This window comes from Vicugna pacos, chromosome 9 (genome assembly GCF_048564905.1).
Source record: "Vicugna pacos chromosome 9, VicPac4, whole genome shotgun sequence".
Taxonomy (NCBI): domain Eukaryota; kingdom Metazoa; phylum Chordata; class Mammalia; order Artiodactyla; family Camelidae; genus Vicugna; species Vicugna pacos.
The window spans coordinates 4,345,430-4,362,438 of record NC_132995.1 but is presented as its reverse complement, the minus strand read 5'-3'; the positions used below and the strand labels follow the sequence as shown (position 1 = coordinate 4,362,438).

The 17,009-nt window shown below is 40.2% G+C and overlaps 1 protein-coding gene and 2 long non-coding RNA genes across 3 annotated transcripts in view; 1 reads left to right on the top strand and 2 right to left on the bottom strand.

Annotated features, from left to right (window-relative positions):
* LOC102536505 (zinc finger protein 568-like) overlaps nt 1-1,434 on the bottom strand; it is a 63,297-nt gene extending 61,863 nt beyond the window's left edge. The window contains exon 1 of the mRNA XM_072968545.1: nt 1,356-1,434. The gene's annotated coding sequence lies outside the window, so the exon portion shown is untranslated. The remainder of the gene's footprint in view (nt 1-1,355) is intronic.
* A 635-nt stretch (nt 1,435-2,069) lies between these two features.
* LOC140698352 (uncharacterized) lies at nt 2,070-9,289 on the top strand. The gene is made up of 3 exons (XR_012076101.1): nt 2,070-2,150; nt 4,506-4,636; nt 9,061-9,289. It is a non-coding gene; the product is annotated as an uncharacterized lncRNA (long non-coding RNA).
* A 375-nt stretch (nt 9,290-9,664) lies between these two features.
* On the bottom strand, nt 9,665-12,357 carry LOC140698358 (uncharacterized). The gene is made up of 2 exons (XR_012076107.1): nt 11,336-12,357; nt 9,665-9,833 (listed from the first exon to the last, which is right to left on the bottom strand). It is a non-coding gene; the product is annotated as an uncharacterized lncRNA (long non-coding RNA).
* Nucleotides 12,358-17,009: the final 4,652 nt, after the last annotated feature.

The window sequence follows — 17,009 nt, the reverse complement described above, 5'->3', positions numbered from 1 at the left end:
TAATGACCCACATCCAAACAACTCACCTCCCATCTGCAACCACTCTCCCTCTTTGACCTGCACTAGTGTGTTTCAGTTACATTCTTTATCTGTCTCCCTCTCTCTGCTTTCCTCTATTCTCCTCCTGTTCCTGCTGCCCTCCTATTTCTTCCCTCACTCCTGTTCTGCCTCACGTTGCAACATGTTCCCTATCTTGCTGCTCCTTCTCCCCAACCTTTCTGATGGTCCTGAATCACCACACATTTCTGCCTCTTTCTTCCTCCGATCTCTGCTCCCTCTCTACCCTCCGAGTTACACCCTTTTTATCCTTTGACCCTCCAATCCTTCCCACTCTCTCGCACCCCAGGTGTCTATGCTTCTTCCCTGCTCTCTCTCCTCTGCTCTTCCAGTCAATAGCTGTCCTCTGTTTCTCTCCCAGGACCACGATGTTCCGAAGGCCAGGACCCCAACTCTCCTATCCTCTCCCTCCACTCAGGGTGCGAAATGCCTCATCATGATTACCCTTCCCCCGCCCTCTCCCGCCTTACCGCTGACCCAGGGCCCCTCTCCCTCCACGGCACTCGAATGCCTGGAGATCCCGCGCCTTTATTTCCTTCTCTTTGTATTCACCTGCTACTTAATTTTATCCACCTGCTACTTTAAGGTCTAAGTCTATTTGATTTTACTATCGCTTTGCAAGTGCCTCAGCCATCCTCAACGACCCCATCGGTTTTTCATCCTTCTTTTCTCCTTCTCAGTATTTCTATTTCCCTCTCAGTCGCTCTCTTTTGATATCCCTCTTGTCTTCTTCTGTCTGCTTCTCCTAATCCCCCTCACCCACGTATTTAAAGGGTTGACAACGGAATAAAATGCACCCCCCCAGCCCACTGAAAGAGACCATTTTCCAATGGATGTGATTTAATACGGAATTACACTGGAGGTCACATGGCTGGCCCAGGTCACATTCTCCTAGCGGGACGGGGGAAGGGCTAACTACGAAGAGGAAACCCGCGGAACAGGACCGGCCTGAGGAGGACGCGAGGACAGAGCGGCTAGGAGGGAGAGGGTCTCAGGAGAAGGCCTGATCCCCAGAATCCAGGGACCCGGGAGAGGACGCGGCCTCACGGGAGCGGGGCGGCCGGCGCTGACCTCCAGGGACAGAGAGGGCGAGGCTGGGGGCGCGAGTCCACCTTGCGAAAGAGGACTCTTCATGGGGGGGGGGGTGGAAAGAATAAAAGGTCTCATGAAGGAAAATAACACGAAAGGCGGTGTCTCCGTGGACGGAAAGGAGAAAAACCAAGGGCAGGGACGAGCTTCAGCGGTTTCAAACCCAAAGGAAAAGATCCCCAACCTAGGACGGCGCCGCCTGGACTTACGTGGCCGGGGGGCCGGGTGCTGGGATTTTAGGTCCGCAGTGACTCCCAGACCCTGAGAATGGAGGAAGGGGGCCCTGGCAGCACAGAATCAAATAAGAAACTAGCAGCTTACCGTCTAAACCGCAACCTTCACGTCCAGCCCTGCTTCCGGTTCCGGAAGAAACTGCGCGCGCAGTCTGAGGCGGGACTTCCGGGACGAGGGGTCAGGCGGAGTGCTTCCGGCAGGGACGGTGCGAGGAAGGAGCCCAGGTCCGTACAGGGAGCGCCGGAGGGTGGGGCAGGAGCCAGGAGAGGATTGGCCTTTCCCGGAACCTTGAAAACGCTCATTTTAAGTTACTCTCTGGAACAGTTTCACGGTAAAAGCTTAGTTGTTTGGGGACCATTTATGTCGGAAACTAAGATGTTTCCTCCTGACAAGTTGAAACCGGTTTCAATAAAAAACTGTTTTTACCAGTAGGTGGCTCGCATGTCCTGCCAGGGAGATGGAAGCAATTCCGTGGTCTGAAAATTTCCGTCTCTAAGTGGTCGCTGTCGGGCGGTGGTTGGATCCAGGAACATTTCCTGCAAGTAGAATTTAAGCAGTTTGAGGAAATGGGAACCTAACTTGACTATAATAGAAACTAGAATGACAAACACAAAACTCCCCTGAATAGTAAAGTTTATTTCACACTTACACCCCACGGAACAGCCTTACTGTTTCTGTTCCTCATTCAACAGGAGGTCAAACTCAACACGCTGCACAGGTCCACAGACTCAGGGAGAAGACCTGAGGGCGTCGGAGGCTAAAGGACTAAGGCATGTGACGTTTATCCTGCCATCACAAAAATACAGTGATGAGAGATAAGTTTCTCTATTTTTTTAACATATTTTCCCAAATAGATATATTTCTCTAGTTTAGAGGGGTTTTTTTTTTGGGGGGGGCATAAATTAGGTTTCTTTCTTTCTTTTTTTTTGAGGAGGTCCTGCCCAGGACCTCATGCATGCTAAACATGTGCACTTTGAACTATACCCTCCCCCACCAAAGCTTCTCTTTATTGAAGTGATGAATAATCTATAGTTTTCTTTGACCTGGGACAGAGAACTGCATGTATATTCTCATTCACTTTGGACATGTAGACGGCACATACATATGCGGATGAAGTGGGTATTATGTTAAAGCTTTTCTGATACACCCTTACTTGCTGGAGTGTCTTCACGTAATTCCGTGTCAGGACCTGTTGTGGATGCAGTGAATCTAAATTAGTAACAATAGTTGAGCTCAATTACACAAGAAATTATCCAAGAAATAATCTTTCTTCCACATCAACACTATTCGGGAAAAATAATTACAAGCAAAACTAGAATCTCCTGACCCAGAAATTTCCTCCAAGTAGTAGAATGGAAGGAAAACAGCTTTATTACTGAATAATCTATAACCAGCGTATGATGGGGATCATAGCCATCACTAACAGATTGCAAAGACACAAAGAAATCCCACCCTTTTATGCGACCTACCACCTACATCTTTCCAAGATAAATAAGACCTAGTACTCAAGTAAGAGGCCATGACAGCACCATTGGTAACACCTAGTTCATCTTAGCATTACTTGGAAACTGGGATGACAATCTATGTAAGCCTATAAAATTCATATATAAAAAAGTGGGAAAAAAAGGCATCCTGGGAGCCATGAGTAGTAGATCTGAACTATTCTCTGAACTCACTATGGAGACATTGGCTTATGCTTTTTTAAATTGCATCATTTGCATACAATAAAATGCACACTTAGCAAATGAACGATAACAGTGGGATTTAGTACATTTACCACTTGTTTGCCACTTTGTCTAACCACAATATTATCATTCATCACCACCCCTTAAAAGACCCGTATCCTTTAGCAGTTATTTTGAACTTCACCCTCATCGTAAGCAAATAATAAGCTACTTTCCATCTCTGTGGATATGGCTATTTGGGGGCATTTAATAAAAATTAAGTTATACAGTATGTGGCCTTATTTCAACCTTCTTTCACTTAGCATAAGCTTTCAAGGGTCATCAATGTTGTAACAGTTAACAGTACCTCATAACTTTTTATTGCTGAGTAGTAATATTCCAGTTTTTTATCCATTCATCATTTGATGGAGCTTTGGGTTCCTTCTACATTTCGGCTATTATGAAAAAAGTTTCGATCAACAATCTTTAACAAGGTGTTTTTGTGGATAAGTGTTTTCAAATCTCTTGGATATATTTGTAGAAGTGGAATTGCTGGGTTTTATATTCTAATTTGTAAGAAATATAGATTTGACCATTCAGATGACTAATGCGTTACTTCTCATACCCTAGTTAGCAAAACTGATCTCATGCCCTTGCCTTGTTGCAAGGAGACAATTAGAGAAATACATGACTATGCATAAGAAAGTAGTCAAAGGGTGAGGAAAGTCATTAGGCTGAAATGGTCTCCATCATACATAAAGAGCAAAGTGTAAAATATGATATATAGCATCTTTTTTGTTGTAAAAATTATACTTTAAAAAAAGAACATGCTTGACAACATTGTAATGTGGATACTTGTACATTTTTTAATATATTTTTGACACTTGGGGCTCAGTAATATTTTATGTGGACAATGAATTTAAAAAGGAAATTCAAAAATATTAAATTATTAATATTAAAATGAATTCAGAGATGATATTTGAATACTTCTCAACTGCAAGCCTTTGTATATCTCTTGCTTTCAGGTAGGATGGCATGAATAAATAACATCTCAAGATGGATTCTTTTATTTCTGACACTGATTATTAGAAAATTATTTTTAACTGTGTTTGGATTCAGGTAGAGAAGAAAGAAAGTAAATCTGTAAGTGAGAAAACACTAAGGGCTCTAATAATTTTTGCCTATTATTTGGAACATGGGGCAGAGTGGCCATGTGTTACATGGAATGTTATACTATCAGGATAAAGAACAAAGTCTGTTGATATAATCTGTCCCTATCACCCCCTTTACCTTTCTCTGTTCATGAGGTAGAAATACGAAATTCAAAAATTCACATTTCTTTTAAAAATTCTGGTGGCAATTTAACACAATGAGCTAATAATAGTTGGAAAAATGTTTGGGATTACTTTTTCCATGAAAGTGAGACAAAAATCTAAAATTGAAAAGGGTTTTGCTTCTCAGACCTTGCTCTTCCTAGTCATACAGAAGCCATGTTGCTGTAAGAAAAGCGAAGACTAAGTGGAGGCTCATGGCGGGAGAAGGGGCAGAGGACCCGTCACAGCGCACACTGCGCCCTCTGCACTTCCTGTCAGGTGAGACTGATAAACCTCCGACTTCTTTCAGTCACTGTTTTCCAGGTGGTCTGTCACTCACAAATATAAACTGTCCTAGCAGAGAAATACGATTATTCTTTTGTGATGGATATAGAATGGAGCATTTCAGAAAGGATCTTCAATTTAAAATTGTATGACTCTGGGGGAGGGTCTAACTCAGTGGTACAGCGGGTGCTTAGCATGCATGAGGTCCTGGGTTCAATCCCCAGTACTTCCATTAAAAAAATAAACCTAATTACCTCACCCCCCCCAAAAAAATTAAATTACAAATTTGAAAATTTTAAAAATAAATTGTATGGCTTAAAAAGACTTCATGAAGACATCCCTTCACTGATGAGTTAGGTCTGTTTAGTACATGTTGCCAAAAAAATCACAACTTGCTCAGAAAATTATACTGTGATAATTTATGACAAATGTTCACAACATTAGGCTGCAAAGTACGAGAGTGAGGAATTTGAGGCCACAAATATAATTACTTATTTACTTGACCATTTGACCTACTGATCTATGAACATACCCACTACAGCAACCTTCTTTGCTCTGACAAAATGCATCCACTCATCTGTCAATCGGGAATGACTCCAATCACTGAATATTTAGTAGGAAACAAAATCAATCCCTGTCTTCAAGTAGCTTATATTCTAGAAGGGAATGTCAGCATTAAGTAAATAAGATATGACCATGTTAATTACAATAAAGTTGTATATGTACAAGGGTAGAGTGACAGCATGTCCTAATTTTAAAAATATATTCAGGAAATGCACATATGATAAGAAGATATTTAAATAAAATCATTAATTAATGGAAAGAGTGTGTCATGCAAATACACTTGGGGCCTATGAGGCAAAGGATATAAGTGGCTTCTGGAAAACAGGAAAGGCAAGAAAACGAGTTGTGATGAGAAGTAACCAGAAGCAGCACAGTGCTTTGCTTTGAATCCATGTTACACTCTGGCCTCCAGAACAAGAGAATAAATTTGTGTTGCTTGAGACACTCAGTTTGTTGGAATGTGTCACAGCAGAAATAGGAAATTTAATGATAGGGTGTATGTAGAAAAACAAAAGAATCTACAAACATCTCTGGACAAAGTATAATTTGCAAGGCATCACAATACAACATGCAAAAATCGATCGCAAAGATACCTAGCCTTTGATCTTACTGTGAAAAACCAGGTCATCAAAAAGGGACTGCAGAAAAATGAAAAAAGATTTCTAGAACAGAATAGATTTCAGACCAGAATACTGAATTAAAATGAATATGGCTGGGGGGAGGGTATAGCTCAAGTGGCTGAGTACATGCTTAGTATGCCCGAGGTCCTGGGTTTAATCCTCAGTACCTCCATTAAAAATAAATGAATAAATCTAATTACCTCCCCCTTCAAAAATATTTAAAAAAAAAAAGAATAGGGCTATTCCTAGGGAACACTGGGAGTCTTTCCTTTGGGAGAAGTGCCGTGAGAATATGGAGAAACAACTAAAGCTCCTATGGACAGGAACTACCTTTTCAATTTAAACCCTATCAAAATCAAAGGCTCCCTCCCTCAGAATAAGACTGCAGTGCAAATGGAGGGGGTTTCTAATGCACCTATTAAGGCTTTTCTAAGTCATTACGTTTAGAGTTTTACTTAGAACTTAAAGGAAGGCACTCCTTTTTTCTAAAACCTGTCCCTGTTCACCAATAGGTAGAGATTTGTGAGAAACTTATGAAGCCCCTATTTCTCTTACTCCTAAGGGAGAAACATTTTTTGTCCTAAAAGATCAGGTTTTCTTCATACAATATTTGTGACCTATGATGAAGGGGATGCAGAGCAAGAAAAATTGTCAGGCTTATACCTGAAGAACTGCAGGCACTTGATCCTACTGACGTATGAGGATACATTCTACATCACCCATGAAAATCACCACAGACCAAAGAAACCCCTGCCCAGTATTCATCGATACCCACTGAGACGAGAAGCTATAGAGGAAATAAAACTCTTGATACCAGCTTCCATTAAAAAAGTAGTTTATTCCTATAATGAAAAAAGAATATGAAATTGAATATATGTATGTATATGTATGACTGGGACATTGTGCTGTGCACCAGAAATTGACACAACATTGTAAACTGACCATATTTCAATGATAAAGCACGTAAAAATTAAGGTAAAAAGAATTGTTTAAAAAAAAGTAGTTTGTTGTAGCACGGAGGGTAGACCTCAGTGGTCGAGTGTGTGCTTAGCATGCACAAGGTCCTGGGCTCAATTTCCAGTACCTCCGTTAAAAAGTAAATAAATAAACCTAATTACTTCCTCCCCCAGAAAAAAGAAAGAAAAAATGGCTTTTTATGCCCTACACCAGCCTTTGTAACACTCCCTTTCTGCCATGTAAAAAACCTAATGGCAAAGGTTGGAGATTTGTACAAGATTTGAAATCTACCAATACTATTATTATTCCTCACCATTCTGTAGTATCTCACCCCTATATTTATCATCCTATATCCCTAAAAAGTGACTTCTTTTCTGTGATAGATCTCTGCAGCGCGTCCTTTAGTACCCCTGTACCCCCTGATGACCAATATCTTTTTGCCCTCACTTGGAATGAATGACCATTTCCATGGGCTGTGATGCCACAGGCTACACTGAGAGCCCCACTTCCTTTTCTCAGATATTAAAAGCAGACTTAGACGATCTCGTTTTTTTCTTCATAAATCAGCTTTAATACAGTATGTAGATGACGCTGTTGTTTTCAGATTCTTGATAAATACCAAAACGCCCTGTACTTGTCTTAGAAGTTAGCTTCAAAGGGACATAAGTATCCAAAGAAAAATGCCAATTTTGTAAAGCTAACATGAAATATTTAGGGCATACGGTATCTAAAGAAGGGCTTTTAACTGATCTAGACAGGGTGAAGAGCATTTTGGCTTTCCCTGTGCCTAAAACAAAAAAGGCAACTAAGAGGATTCCTAGGTCTTGCACACTACTGCAGGAGCTGGGTTCCAGGTTTTTCTTTAGTGGCTCGACCATTATATAATCTACTTAAACAGCAGCAAACTGGAACAATTTGCTGGGAAAGAGAACATTCGAAAGCTGTGGTAACCATAAAGGGTCTCCTGGCAAAGACCCCGGCCTTGGGGCATCCAAATTATCATATACCCTTTTTTCTCTTTGTACATGAAAACAAGGGTGCCACACTAGGAGTATTAACCAACAACACGGCAGTTACTACTGACCGATAGGGTACTACTAGACACAGTAGCCAAGGGCCTCCCCCCTGGTCTCCGGGCTGTCACTGCAACAGCCATGCTGTGTCAAACCACAGAAGAGACAGTCAGGAGTCACCCTCTCACTGTTCCCCAGTCCGTGGAAGCTTTCCTAAGCTCTCACCACACACATCCAGCAAACCATTTAACTTCTCATGAGACTGTCTTGCTCTTACCAAACATAACCCTCCACAGGTATAATAAACATAATCCAGCCAGCTTGCACCTAGAAGAATCAGAGGTCAATGACTAAACGCATTACTGTATTGTTATGACTGACAATCTTTTATCTCCTAGGATTGTCCTTTGAGAAAGCCCAGTGGATAATCCTGATTTTATATTGTTCACTGATGGTTCCTATCTAGGGGGACCTCATGGAAGGTACCAGGCAGGCTATGCCCTTCTTTCTCCAGCATCTGTCCTTGAAATGGTCCCTACCCTAATGTCTCTTCCACTCAACAGGCTGAAATGATAGGACCAACAATATGGTTCCACAACAAATGTACTCCAAAAATTAAAGTACACAAAGTGAAAATGAGGAAAAAAGATCAGCCATATCAACACAATTCAAAATACAGCGGGTATCTTAACAGCAAAGTAGATTAAAGAGCAAATAATACGACCAAGGAGAAGGAAATCCATTTTATAATAATAAAGGGAGAACTTCACAGGAATGCCCCGACAACAGGAAATTATGCAGCCAACAGCAGAACCTCCAATCTCTGAAAAACTGGCAGAAATGTAGTAAGAAGTAAACAAATCCAGGTTTATGGTGAGACTTCCATGCCCGCTCCCTGAGTAACAGACAAGTAGGCAGAAAACATAGTACCAATCAATGAAATTAATGTAACTGATATTTATAGAACAGTGAGATAACAGAAAATACACACATTGGTCTCTGCCCCCCACCCCTGACAGCTTCTAAAACCCTGGTAACTTCCTAAGTGATAAGAGCATTGGAAATCCCTCTTGTTCTGTTTGTCTATGACCTCATCCCTCACACAGGGCTCCCAATCCCGTGGGAATCCCTAAATAAGCATCTTTTGTTCTATGGAGGTGACTCCAGGTGAGCTCCTAGACAGCTCCTAAATGGGGACTGTTACCAAAAAGAAAAAGCCATGATTGGAAGCTTTGAATTTTCAGCCCCATACTTCATTTTCCAGACTGAGGGGCTAGAAAAGATAATTGCTGTGACCCACCTGAGGAGGCCTCTGTAAGACTGCAACATGAGTTGGTTCAAAGAGCCCCACGCTGGAGGTTGATGCACCCCACCACCAAAAGGACAGGAGGTCCTGCAGCAGGGTCCGCCTAGAACTCCCCCACGAGCCTTTCCACCTGGCGATTCATCTGTATCCTTTGTCATACCCTTTAATAAACTGGTGTTTCCCTGAGTTCTGTGAGGTGCTCTAGCCAATTCACTGAACCTAAAAAGGGGGTTGTTGGAAACTCTGCTTATAGTCAGTGGGTAAGGAGCAGAAGTGATGACCTGGCCTTGGGACTGGCATCTGAAGTGCGCTGGGGCAGATGGCTTGTAGGATCTGTGGGATCTCATATGGGAACCCTGCCCCCCCAGTTGGTGACCAGAACTGTCAAATTGCTCTGTGTGTGAGTGGTTATGCTGGGAGCATAACGGAGACTCAGAGGAAAGAAACACACTGTAGGAAGATCTGAATTTTTCCTTCTACAAGAGGTAAAAAACTGAGTTTTCCTATATAAGAACAATCCACCTAAAGAGAGAATTTTTACACAACAAAGTGCACATACTACTTCAGTAAGACAAACCATATTCCGGGCCATCAAACAGTTCTTCACAAATCATAAGAATTCAGGTTATACAAAATGCATCTATGACAATGGAATTAAACTAGAAATCAATAACAGAAAAATCTCCTGGAAATCAAATATTTGGGAAACAATGATCCACTTATAAGGAATCCTGTGGAAAAGAAGAAATTAGAAAGCAAATTAGAATGTATTCTGAATTGAATGAAAACAGAACATACCAACATGTATATTTGCCAGGAGTGTAGGGGAAATATTTAAAAATCACTCCATGGAAAATACTTTCCACATCACTATCCAGCAAGCGTGAGATTTCAGCACGTTCTCCTCCCTCCGTGAAAACCCCCACCTGCCTTCAGGGGCCATGAAAAAGGAAGCTTCTCATATCACACTCTGGTGATGTTCATTAGGAAAATGTAATTGTTTGTGAGAATTGGCAAATGGAAACAAGGTAGAGAAAAAAAATTCTCAGCCCTCTAAGTCTGCACTGTCCTTCTACTACAGCTGAATTGATGCTGCAGCTCTAGGAGATGGTGTCAAAATCACAAACACAGCTCAGGGACTGGCTGTCTCCCTCCCTGACCCACCCGCATACACCAGGCTCAGCCCACAGTCCTGGCACCAGGAAGGAATCAAATGAGTATTTGCCTATTTTAGCCAGAGAGGCAGCCTCTAAGGGAAAGAGGTTATGAGTCACTGGGTGAAATAATTTGAAAGATCAATGTTCATGAGTTTTCTCCGAAAATGAACAATAAATAATGGGAACTTTTTTTGTTTGACATATAAAGTAGAAATTTCCTATATTCACTCACCAAATATTCTGACTCAAGGACATAAAAAGAAATTGTAGAATTCTTAAACTTTCTAACATTTTTCACATGCTTACTATAGTCTGATTCTCCCACCAGGTAAATCCATATCATGGGTAGTCTTTCCACCCAATAAAGCACAGGAAGGACTATATTCACGTACTGCGTATTTGTGAACATGGAGCACATTTTAGGAAATGTTCAAAAAAAATCAGACAGGCTCAGGGCAGAGTTTTTGCCCCCAGGGCAGGAAAGCAAGACTTACTTGCAGTCACACCCCTCCCAGGAATGTGACCTTAAAGCAATCACTCTGGAAGTCCCTGAACACCACCACAGAGGTCACCGCCAGGACAAGACCTTTGCCCTCTTGCCCCCAGCAAAAGGTAACCTTCTCCTAAGAGAATTTTTTTTCTCTAAGTACAATGAAAGATTTGCCACACTCATTATACTTGTAAGCCTTCTCTCCAGTACGAGCTCTTTGGTGGATTTTTTTCCTTTTTTTTTTTTTTTTTAAATATAGTTGATTTACAATGTTAGTGAGTCTTGAGGTTGAATTCTGACTGAAGACTTAGAGACATTCATTACATTCCTATGATTTCTGTTCAGTGTGGAGTATCTGATGGTAAGCGAGGCTTTGCCACACTCAAGACATGTCCATTTCCCCCGATGATCCATCTCCCATGAATTTAAAAAGACAATTTTGAATGAAGACCTTCCCACATATATCACATTAATATGGTTTCCCCTTTGTATCTATTCCCTGTAGTGAAGGTTGAGATCTTAGTAAAGGCTTTTCAACACTCTTATTTTGGGGAAAAAAAAAAGAAAAAAAGAAAAACACTCTTACTTTTGAAATGTTTCTCTCCAGTACGAATTATCTCCTGGTTGTACGGGTTGCTTTTTCACCACAGCCCTTGACTCCTTCATTGCATTTAGAAGGTTTTCCTCCAGTATGAATGCTCTAGTGAATTGCAAGGTATGAATTTCAACTACAGATTTCCCACATACATCACATTTATATAATTGCTCTCCTCTGTGGATTAATGTATCCTGAGATTGGAGCGGAAATCAAAGATTTTCCCAAAACCATTACGTTTCTCAGGTCTCTCTGCGGCATGGACTCTCTGCTGAGTTGTGAGGCATGCATTTTGACCCCCCTTTTCCCACAGACATCACATTTATACGGTTTTTATCCGGGATGGATTAGTTAATGTTTTCTGAAGTGTGAGGACTGACGAAAGGTTTTTGCCACACTCATTACATTTGTAAAGTTTCTCTCGAGAATGAATTCTCTGATGTCTTCGAAGGGCTGTTTTACGACTAAATGCTTTTTGTCTCTCATTACATTTGTAAGGTCTCTCTACAGTGTGAATTCTCTTATGACAAGAAAACTGCAAATTCCGCCCAAAGACTTTCCCACATATGTCACATTCACGTAATTTCTCTCCTGTATGGACGGTCTGATGTCTATGGAGGGGTGATCTCTGAAGAAAAGTTTTGCCACACTGAGTATACTTGTGAGGTCTTTCCCTGTGTGCTTTCGGGTCTTGCGTCAGTAATGAAGGATGCGTAAAATCACTCCCATATATATTAGAAGTGTTGGTGTGCAGACTAGAAGAAACTCCTTGAAGTGGTGAAAATGAGGCATTGCTGTTGATACTCTGGTCGGCCTGATTACATGCAGCAGTTTTCTCTTCACTTCTAACAATGTGCAGTTCATCTCGAGAGCTTACTGCAAGTCTGCTTTCCACAGGCTTGTTTCCTGCGCCACTTCGACCACATGGATCTTGCTCTTCAGTGAGGTTTTTGTTACGAGTTAGAGGAATTCCTTCGTCATTTCCTGCCTCATCTGTGCAAAGACTCAAAAGTCATACATAATTTCCTGGATTCCTCAGAAAGAAAAATGCTTCATTTCATTCCTTTCATGTCTTCCCAATATCACTATTTGGAATACTTCTCCTTTATCAGAGTTTGCTTTTAGTTGTAATTGCTTGAACAGACGTATCTGAGAGAGAGCTGCAAGATACAAAGAACCATGAGTAGTGTATTCACTGCAATTCAAAAACAAAAGTTTCGTCATTAAACACATGCTATTACACTGAAACAAACACTTACACCAAACAGAGTTATGAACTGCCTACCGTGATCTTAAAAACTAGGAACAAAAATGGAGTAGGATTTTTTTGCTAAAGCAAAAGTAATCAGAGATAATTCTAACGATTTTAGGGAACCCCTAGTTTCAAAAAAGAAATGATAAAAACACTCAAACTTCTGTTAGCTCTCAAAGAAAGTGTATACTTCTACCATAACCACAAAGCACATACCAATTTATAATAAACATAATGCTGTCTCATAACTCGGGGAAATCATATTATACTATATGTTTATATATTTTCTGCATAAATAAATGCTAAAGAACAGACAATATATTGTGAAAGTAAATAACTGAAAACTAGCTAATGAATAATCTCAATGATTGGTAGTCTAGAATTGGGAAACAAATACACCATAGAGAGGTTAAGTATATGATAAAACAATTTAAAATATATATATATATTTTTCCGGATACCTCCTATAAAACAAAGGACCCATGAGGTAGCATAAAACGTTCTGAAAGACCATCATCTGTAAATCAAAATTAAATTTCATGAATGAAACAGTCTCCAGTAATAGAACAGCCAATAAATGAAGCAATCCCCTAACTATGGAGTACTCTTAAATATCCAGTTGACTGGCCCCAAAATATACGTGAGAAACAGTGAGCAATTTATAAATTTATTAATAGGGTCAAAAATAATGTTGAGAACAAATTGCAATAGAAAAATATAAGATATAATACATACATACAAAGGGATGTCTACTCAACGTGACAATATTAATATACATTTCTATACAATAGTAACACCTGAATCTTTACTCTAAAAAATGCATAATTCTAAGGCATTTAACAGTACTAATTTCTTTTCAAAGGCTTGAGGAAAATTACCATGAATTTTCAAGTAAAGGAAGTAGACTGCAAGTTCTGTACATGATGCCAAGTGACACAGAAATTAGTGAGAGAACCAGGATTTGAACCTGGGCTTACAGACTGAGAAAACATATTCTGAAGCATGACTGCTCACCCAAACACTACAGACTACAAAATATTATACCAAATACGAAGAGTTTCATAAGAAGACATCGAAGGAGATGCCAGAAGAAGTAAGCTGTGTCAGTAGTAATGTTATTCAGCCGTCCATCCTGGAAGGGTTTTTGAATCATCACAGCTGCACATAGTGACTTCAGTCGTGTCCTGAGAAAGCTGTTCAAAGGATGCAGAGGGGTCATTTTACAGTGTGTATGAGAAGGTGGAGGGATGGGTGAGGGAAGGCTGTGGAAACTGGGAAGTTCAGGAGAACAACTTACATATGCTAGCAAATAACCGTGTTTCCATCCACATCCATGTGCCGTGTGAGGAAAGCTCAGGACAGAGAGAGGGTGTGAGTGGAGCACGGGGCACATGCACACATGGGAGCACAGCCTGGGACTGCGCGTCTGTGTGACTGTAACTGCATCATTCACACCTGCACCTAACATACTGATCTTGAGAGAAAAGAACTGGTTTAGCAAGTAGCATGATACTGGCCCATTTTTAACTATGGGAATTATAGCATGTGTATGTCAGGGAAATGAAAGGGATTTCAGTGCTGTTGGGAGACAGCAGGTTTGCATCTATTGCTCTATATGCTATGCAACGTATCTAATGGAATACTCCAGAGGTTCCATTTCCATGCATATATTCAAGAAAAACACAGTATTCCAGCACATTGTATAAGAATGTTCTTAGCAGAAACCAGAAGATAAAACCAGGAAAAGGTCAACAAAGTGAGACGGATGAGTTTATTCTGTACACACATATGCAGATCAAAGTAAATGTATCAACAATACCATAAAGATCGTGATTTCAGAATGAAGATCCTGGCTGGGTGAGCAGAGTTTTATGGGCAAACAAGACTAGCAGAAGATGTCTGCCAAAGTCTGAGTAATTCAAGAACATGATCACATTAGTTAACTAAGTAGAGGAAATGAACAAACAAAAAAGAAATGTTATTAACCAAAAATTTAATTACATAACATACTTCAAAAAAAGTAATATATTGACTTTGGCATATAAAATGTTTATGCTAACACTGCTTATTATTAAACATGACTGAGTTCCTTTAGCTGGCCTCTTTAATTATTGGAAATCCTATCATTAAATTTCCTAAGACAAACTCTGCAAGGAAAAACAAAACAAAACAAACAAACAAAAAGATGACGAGTGATGTGGGCAGTGTAGATGAAGAGTAAACCAAAGGCACTCATTAACCTATGAAGAACCCAAGTTCAAAAAGCCTTTGAGAAAGAGAAATGAACCAGTGAAGAAGCTACTCCACGCAGGCAACCGCCTCCTACCATGAAAACAAGAAACTGAACACTGTAGGAAAGTTCAGGAAAATCTGCTAGCCTGTGACTCCCAAACTCCTTCATTCATTACAGAACTGGAGGAAGCCTCCCAGCTCCCAGATGTGCCCTCAGGCGGGAACGCAAGTCAGACCCAGGGAGAGATGGTAGGTCAAGCCTGGGAGAATACCTGCCCTCAGCAGGAGGCAAGCGGTGTTGATAACTGCGGGGAACAGAGTTCTAGGACCTGTTTCTGGGAATGTAACTTGGTGCCGCCACTATGGAAAACAGTGTAAGGGTCTTCAAACTATGTGTTTTTATTCATAGAATGCACCAATTCCTATGTGAAACTCTCTTTAAAAGATACCTGCACTCGCACGTTCATTACAGCATTATTTACAACAGCCAAAACACGACAAAAACTAAGTATCCAACAGAGGAATGGGGAAAGAAGAGACTGAAAAACAAAAACAAAAACAGCCCTGGTAGATATTCACAATGTTATCTAGTCAGGAAAAAGGAGGATATCTGGCTATCTGTACCAACTTGGTTAAACACTGAAAATATTTCCTCAGTAAATTAAGTCAGAGAGAAGGACTAATACTAAATGATCTCATTTACGTGTGGAATACCTTATCTAAAAAAAAGGTGCCAAAATAACAAAACACAGTAGATGACGGGGGCTGGCAGAGTAAGAAGACATCGCACAGAGGGTAGAGCTCAGTGGTAGAGCGCGCACTTAGCAGGCACGAGCTCATGGGTTCAATCCCCGGTACCTCCATTAAAAAAAAAAGGTTGGGGAGATGCTAGCTATAAGACTACATTTCCAGTTGTAAGTGAGAAGAGCCCTAGGACTCAAAGGTACAGTGTGGTAATTACAGTTTTTGATACTGTAGTATATAATGTAAAGTTGGTAAGACTGTGTATCTTAAATATTCTCATCCCTTGACAAAAAATACTGTAATTAATTGAATGGAAGATGGTGTTGAGAAACCTCCTGAGGTAATCTTTCTGCAATATGAATATTTATCAAATTACTGCACTGTACACTTTTAAGTTACACCGTGTTATAAGGTAGTTAAATGTCAAAAAAAGCTGAGAAAAATACAAATAAATGCATAAGAAGGTCCTAGTTTATCACGTGTTTTTTTAGAAAGTTCCAAAAAGAAGAAAAAAAAGATCTTAGAAGAATAACATAAGCCTAAGGTATTACAAGGTAGGGAAAAAATTAGAGATGAATGAAATACAGAATAAAAACTACAGAACTAGAACAAACAATCCTAAGATTTATGTGGAATCACAAAAGACCCAGAATTGCAAAGCATTACTGAAGAAAAAGAACGAAGCTGGAGAATAACCCTCCCAGACAGCGTGGTATTGGCAGCAAAACAGACACATGGATCAATGGAACGGAATAGAGAGCCCAGAAATAAACCCAGACCTACGATCAATTAATCCTCAACAAAGGAGGCAGGAATACACAATGGAGAAAGGATGGTCTTTTCAGCAAGTGGTGTTGGGAAAGCTGGACAGCTGCATGTAAATCAATGAAGTTAGAATACTCCCTCACACCATACACAAAAATAATCTCAAAATAGCTTAAAGACTTGAATATAAGACAAGACACTATAAACCTCCTAGAAGAAAACATGGGCAAAACATTCTCTGACATAAATCTTAGCAGTGTTCTCCTAGGTCAGTCTACACAGGCAATGGAAAGAAAAGCAAAGCAAAAATAAAGAAATGGAACCTAATTAGACTTGTAAGCTTTTGCACAGCAAAGGAAACCATAAGCAAAACAAAAACACAACCTACGGAATGGGAGAAAATTTTTGCAAAAGATGAGACTGACAAGTGCTTAATTTCCAGAATATATAAACAGCTCATACAACTTAATAATAAAAGAACAAACAACCCAACCCAAAAATGGGCAGAAGACCTAAACAAGCAATTCTCCAATAAAGACATACAAATGGCCAATAGGCACATGAAAAAATGCTCAATATCACTAATTATCAGAGAAGTGCAAACCAGAACTACAATGAGGTATCACCTGACACTAGTCAGAATGGCCATCATTCAAAAGTCCATGAACGATA